Genomic DNA, 7,577 nt, shown 5'->3' with positions numbered 1-7,577 from the left:
GACCTGCTGCGAGACATTGTCTTCTCCAATACTCCAACTTACTATTCAGTTAACCTCCTAGAAATACCATTCCTTTAAGGCTTAGTCTGCGGAAGTCACTTTCACTTCTAAGACTCATTTTCCAAATTGGCCAAGTACAAACATAACAGCTGGCCAGCATGATATGACATTGAGCCATTTTAAGAATCACTTGACATGACAACACATTTATCAATGTGGCACAGTTTCCTAGGATATAAAACATCAATGTGACCAGGTGATGCAGCTTTCCTGATTTTTAACTCCTTAATGCAAGTCTTTTGGAATCCTATGAAGTATTAAAAGTATATAGCATTTGGCTTCATTGTGTGCATTTTCCTGATTATGGGCTTCTGATTGAAGCGTTCTGAGTTGGGAAATATGGCATGCTCCTTCCTTTATGGCAACCTGTACATTGGATAAGTTTATGCTTTTTAGGACCCAAGAGTCTATTTAAGAGCACTAGAATACTGGATGCCTCAATAGAAATGTTTTAAATTACTTCAGGATAATTGAGCCATTCAGAGAACACTAGAGTGTTCCACATGGCATTGAAGCCCATGGTAGACCAGTCACCTCATGACAGGGGGACATCATGTGAACAGGGACAAATGGTTTATAAAAACCAAAAAGGTTAAGGGTTGTCAGAGCCTGAATGTGCCTATTGTATTTCAGTAATTGCCACTTAGTATTTGATTTAATGAAAGCTTAGGAGTAAAGAATGTTTCTGAAGACATGGTCGTTATGCTAATTTTTACTATACCCTTCTCTGTCTTCCCATATTACATTTAGAAACCTCTGTTTGCTATTACAGAGTGACTTTCACTCTTTCTGCTTTCTGCATCCATTCCCCGGTCTCTCAGTGGCCTCATTAAAGGCAACTACAGTAAATTATAGGGTCTCTGGTTAACTAGCTTGTCTGCTTCCTATCTAAAGATGCAAATTCTATTGTACAAACTGGGCAAAATAGATACCTATCTTCGCTTCATTTTAGGCTATGCAATCTTCTTTACAGAAAACTAGATCTTGGTGAAATTCATTAACACTTTGGAGAGAACCTCTGTGCTTATGTTTAAACATATCTTACAACATTTTCTCAACTTTGAACTAGGAAAAGGTGCTCATTGCTTCTTGAAAACACCCACTGACAATAGTCAAGTCAGGAAGTCTGGGAGGAGCTGTTTTCACCGCTTTCAGCCCTGCATGTTATACAAGCCCCAGCAGGTAACCCTGGTGGAAAATAATCATTAGAGACATCCTATGGGGACTGAAATTCCAAAATGGGGACTAATTAGCATCATTCGGATACTACCTATTGCTCTGCTATTAACTCTTCTTGGACAGATTCCAAAAATTGAAGATCCAGGGTGCAAATTTATTTTCTTATTAATACTTGCAGTGGTTTTACTGTCCATGGAAGAGTTACACGTCATCTAGTTTCGTCACTCATTGGAAAACCACATTGGGGTGTGTGTGTGTGTGTGTGTGTGTGTGTGTGTGTGTGCATGTGTGTGACTAAAAGCAAAGAAAAAAATAAGAAGAAAAATATGTGGATATTTGTAATCTCATACCAAGTGTCTTTTGAGATTCTTACCAGAAAATTAGATCTTCTGTTCTCTGTCATCTTAATCTAACTAGGACTGGCAGCCAAAGGGAATGATAATCTATAAGATTAATTATTCTAGCTTCCAATAGACTGTAGATATTACAAAAATAACAAGAGAGATAGGGTCCACCGACCACAAACTTTGAAGAAAATCAAAGGATTAGAGCTGAGAAGTTTCTGATGTCTTAGAGTACCACTTGAACTCCTATCAAATCACTTCAAATTCTTGCAAAGGCAATTTTAAAGGAGATTAATAATTAATAATGTAGATAGTAGCTTCAACTAAAACTATTGAAGCAGTTAATAAACAAACATACAGCTAAAGCTAGCTCTTTAGCAATAGGAAATAACTTGAAATTGGAGAAAAATTTGGAGCAACATTTTTTTTTGTTACTATTGCAGTCAGAAGTGGTTTCATGACAGCTTTCTTCTACTATAACTTAAGAAGAACTTGGATAGCAACAAGAAATCAAAAGCTCTACTATGAACTTACATGTTATGCTAAAATCTGGGATGGAAGGCTTGAAAGGATTAAACAGCATATGCCCTTCAAAGAAGTAGGCTGAGACAATTACTCCAGGTACATTAGTTGATCATCTGTTTAAGCAAATTTAGTTCAGGTAAAGTGAAAATACTTTAATTTGGCAGGGGGGGTTCTGGTACTGGGAACCGAACTCACGACCTTGCACTTGCCAGGCAGGTGCTGTGCCACTGAGCTAAATCCCCAGCCCCAAAGTGAAAATATTTTGAACACCTAGCCAGTAGTTGGAGAGAGAGAGAGACAGATTGATTAAAAGGACATGTTTTCTAGGTCTATTAAAATAGAATTATGTGGACTTAGAAACCATAAAACCAAAACAAAACTAAAAAAGGTCATAGCACTCCATTCATTTCATTTACAACAACTATTGAATAAGTGTAGGAAATTTTCTGTTTTATGTCTTGAACTAATTGATTTCTCCTACTATGCAGTATTCTCACCCAGAATTGGCCAGTCTAGTGGTTATTTCACTTGCTAGGATGGGGGACGGGTCAAGCTTTTGATCCGTGAGCTCTATTGAAGATTCATGGACAAAGCCAATGTATCTCCTACTTTAAGTTTGGCCGTCTGGTTTTGGAAAAACCACACAATAGCTTCTGGTAGCCTTTGTTCTTCTAGTTGTAGAAAGAGACAGCTTATGAAGTCAGACAGACAAAAACACAGGACAGCCTGTGAGTATGCCTCTGAGAAGAATCGAATGAAATCCCATGCCTGAGTCCCTCCACTAGTCTACATAATTATATGGTATTCTTTCAGTCCCCGCTGATGAGAACATTAGGCAGATATGAAACAATAGGGGCTGGGGATTTAGCTCAGTGGCAAAGCGCCCGCCTGGCAAGTGCAAGGTCGTGAGTTCGGTTCCTGGTACCGGAGAAAAACCAAAAAAAAAAAAACAAATATGAAACAATATTAATGAAGGCAGAGAGAGTTTGACTGTGATCAACCTTGGGAAACTCCAACTCTATCATACCTCTTCTGAACCAAATAATAATTACCAGGCATCAGAATCACTCTGTTCTTTATCTGTGTAGTCAAAATCCCTCCCAGAGAAGTCTTGGTCAAGCTTTTCAAACAAATCCTTTAAAGGATTCTTCTGCTTTCAGGCTGGCATTTGTCTGTGTTGTAAGGGGTTAGAATCTACCGTTCTTTATTCTGTTGTTTGTTATAGGCGTCTATGTTTCATATCATAAATAATATTCTCAAGAGCATTTTCAGTAACTCTTAGACTCTATTCTTTCATGTCTTTTAAATTCCCATTTCCTCAATACATTTTGCCTGTCGCAGAAATCTTTTACTCAAGCTACACATACTTTATAATAAGTAGTCTGTATCAACTGACAAAAGCATTTGAGTCTACCCCATAGCCCTATGAATGCTCCCATAACTAAGGAACTTGCCTGCAGTCACTGGTATTGACTTTGAAACACAGGTCAAGTATTATGCCTGAAATTCACAAGCAAGTTGTACCTGTTTCTTGCAATTCATGGTAGAACAGTAAAAATAACACACTGGGTAAAGAGACCTAGGATTCATTTCAGGCTTTTATATTGATTTGTTCAACAACTTGAACAAATCTTTTAATCTCTCTAAACCAAAGATTTTTCATTTGCTTCTTGAAAGTTTTATTACATGCTTTATCTGTATCTAAGGGAGCCCTGTGGGTCAAATTAGTAGAAAGTGCAATGCAATCATAAGGTATTATTCCTAATTTAAGAAACTACTTCAAGGATCTGCTTTCTTAAACACTGGATCAAATTTTTGTATTGCCCTGTCACATTCTAATTCTCATTCTTCCTCCTCCTGAGTGCAGATCCAGGGAGGATATCTGTTGGGCTGGAGAATTATGTGATCTTGTAATCTGGAAAATGAAAGGAAGAAAGCATAACTTCTTTCTCCTTATATTGGTTTACTAGCACTGTTGGAACAAATTACCACAATTTGGGTAATTCAGAGTAATAAAAATACATACATATTTGCTGGTCTGGATGCCGGACGTATTGATCTGGCTTTGCTAATAGCACGACGCTAAAAATCTTTTCTTTGTCTTCTGGTTACTTGGGTGCTGCAGTTCTTGCTCTTCAGTTTGTGGCATTTAACTGCAAATTCCGCCTCTGTCTTCACATGTTCACTTTCACTTTGTGTGTATTTGTATTGAAATTCCCCTTTTCTAGGGACGCAGACCACTGGATTAGGGCCCACCTTGCTCCAGTGTGATTTGCTCCTAAACTGATTATATATCAAAAACACTGGTTCCAAATAAGCCATATTACTAGTCTCTGAGTGGATTTTATGTGTGTGTGAGGGGAGAGGGGTTGGGGGATATGATATAAATCCAGCACAATGTGGTTGAGTTTTATTTCCTCTTCTTGAGCCTCCTTTATCTTTGAATTTTCAAAGGCAAAACTTTGAATTTCTTATCAGAAAGTACAAAAAATTGAAAGTATCCCCTCTTTTATTGTCAGATTGTGCAAATAAATTGAACCTTAGGGGAAAGATTGGAATGAGAGGTTTAAGTCTACTTGAAAAGAAAATATCATTTTGTGTTGGATGGTGGGATAGAGAGATCTCAGGACTGAGAGGGAAGTTGAGACATAGTTTTTCATAATTAGGTCTATGAAAAGCAGGGACAATTTCAAGCTCTTTTTGAATAAGTTTGAATAAAGATTACAAGATTATGAGGTAAACTGGAATCACAAAGTTATCCAGTAAATTCCATAACAGTGGCTAGCAAGCTAAATCAACTCATTCAGAAAAAAATCTATTTCTCAATTACTATAGTGCTAAAATATGCAATTACCCCAAGCTATTTAATGATTTATTTATTTTGCTTAGGTGTAGAACCAGAGTCCTTATTTCTATAGAAAATCTAATGGAAAAAGAGAAGCTATGGCTGTATGAAGTTAAGAGTAAAACATCACAAAGTTTCATGAGGATTATCCATTCTGTGGGATATACACTCTATAGTTAATTAGAAAAAGTGACACTGAGTCTGTCATGCTTTACTTTCTTGTACTAGCAGGAAGTTCAAAGCTAAATTTAACTGTGCTAAGACCATATTTATTTTCATGTTAATATTAATAGCAAAATGTATTAGTCTTTTGGAATTCTCTTCTTATTCATAGTTTTTCTGAAACTTTAACAGTTGTGTGGCATATGTTTCTGCATTTTATTATAAAATATGTTTCAGCCAATAGATGATACTGGTGGTATACAGCATCAAGTTAAACTACGAAACTCTGTTTAACAATTTTTACCTGTAACAAAGGTAACTGTGTATGGCTCAAGCCATCAAAAATAAATAAAATAAAATAAAATAAAGTAAAAAAAAATGAAATTAAATAAATGGGAAAATAGTATCTTACTTTGAACTTTATGCAATTATTTTTGTTGGAGATAAAATTTAACGAACGTAGTCAATTTCAAGTTTTGTTCAATTTAACACTTCATACCACTAATGTCACCTACTTTTATAATATATTTGCAATAAATTAGACTTTCAGAGGAATTTACCACACACAAGTTTAACCACGTTTCCTTTTCTGGTAGGCTTTTTTGTATTATATATAGGAAATGCAGTTGCCATTAGTTCGTTTATTATATTTATTGATCATTTCCTTTTGTACATACCATGAAATGTGACAGTAGAATAGTTAAACAGATCTGTAGTCCTGTGTGTAACTTGTAATCTAGTTGGAATGAAATTCAAGTTGGCCGTCCCCTCCTAAACTTTAACATTCAAATGATATTTGTTGAACTCTTCAGCAATATCCACACTGTGCTAGACACTGAATTAAAGATGAACTCTGATCTCATATTCTGCAGGTTTAAACTGGACTTAGTTACAGATGCTCAAAATTTCTCTAGTGTGATCAATACATTTAAGAAAAAATAATGTTAAAGGAATACTGGTAGGGATTATTTGACTTCATTTTGTCAACTACAGTGAACTATAGGTTTGGTGAGAATTCACTACACTAAGATATGTGAGTGTGGGGGGCTGGGGATTTAGCTCAGTGGCACAGCGCCTGTCTGGCAAGTGCGAGGTCATGAGTTCGATTCCCAGTACCAGAAAAAAAAAAAAAAAAAAGATATGTGAGTGTGTTACTGCTGGTGGGAGGATGTCTGTTTTGGAGAAGTGATCCCTCCAGAAACTTTGAAGAAGGAGAATGAGGCTGAAATGAGAGACTGGAAATGAAGGGAGAGGTATAAGCAAACCAAGGAGAGGAGGGTCTTAAAACACCTCTTAAGGATTTTGTTCTTTCTTTTAAGTTTCATTGGAAGCCATTACAGACCCACACAGAGGGTTTGCAAGTTTGATTTGCATTTTTGAAGTGGTCTAGTTGCAGAGTGGGGGCAAGAACAGACCTGGGGCTGGGGATTTAGCTCAGCAGCACAGCGCCTGCCTGGCAAGCAAGAGGTCGTGAGTTTGATTCCCAGTACCAGAAAAAAATAGAAGAAAAAAAAAAAAAAAAACAACAGAATAGACCTGAAGGAAGCTGGAGTGGAGCACAATAGGGGCTGATACTCAGAAGAAGCACTGGCAGGGGAAGGAGACTGATCCATCCAGGAGAACAAGGAGTCCCCTGCCACCACTGAGCCGTAGCCAAGAGTTTACCCCTAAAGGCCCTTCACATGACAGGTTCTAGTGACCTCGAACTCACTAGAGGCCCTGTGTGAATGTTGGCTCAGTTACCCTGTCAAAAAAGATCTTCAAAAGGCAAGTGAGAGTCTCACTGCATTGGCAGATTCCTGCTACCTTAGGAGGGTTAGTCCTCTAATGAGATTTGAAGGAGAGTCTGGATTGCTCCCCCAGTTTTGTGTGCTTGTGAGTTATCTTGACATTCTCGGCCTCAGTTTCCTCTTTGAAACATGGGAACAGAACGCATTCTCTACATTTTAGGAAAAAATTTTGGTATTATAACACCATGTAAAAGAAATTTGACAAGATAAGAATACCATAAAGATGTCCTTATTAATTTTTGCATGATTTTTGACAGCCTAGCTTCTTAAGATATGAGACAAAATAGAACTTAATATTGCTCCTATGCTCAGAGAGAAAGACATTTTTGTCTCCTTTTTCATTATGTAACTCTAGAGGTTTTAATTCTGAGCTTTTTGTATAAAGCTTTATGCCCTGTGGGTGCTAAATAATTACTTGTCAACTGACCTATTATTAAATGTTACTTTTAATCTTCTTGCAAAAAGAATTTTAAACAGACTACAGAAGGACAGGCTTGATAACCTAATGGATCTTAAAATGTCTCCATGTTCTCTGGATTACATTTGAATTTGTAAGCTATAGGAGCATAATTTCTTTAGAGAGAGGTAGTCCTCAATTCACTCTTTTTACAGTAAAGAATTTTGAAAAAAAATAAAGTCTTCCTAGGGAACAATTATTTCTTTCACAGAATG

This window comes from Chinchilla lanigera, unplaced genomic scaffold (assembly GCF_000276665.1).
Source record: "Chinchilla lanigera isolate Chin_1 unplaced genomic scaffold, ChiLan1.0 scaffold00037, whole genome shotgun sequence".
Lineage (NCBI taxonomy): Eukaryota > Metazoa > Chordata > Mammalia > Rodentia > Chinchillidae > Chinchilla > Chinchilla lanigera.
The sequence above is the reverse complement of the archived record's forward strand: the minus strand, read 5'-3'. Positions refer to the sequence as shown.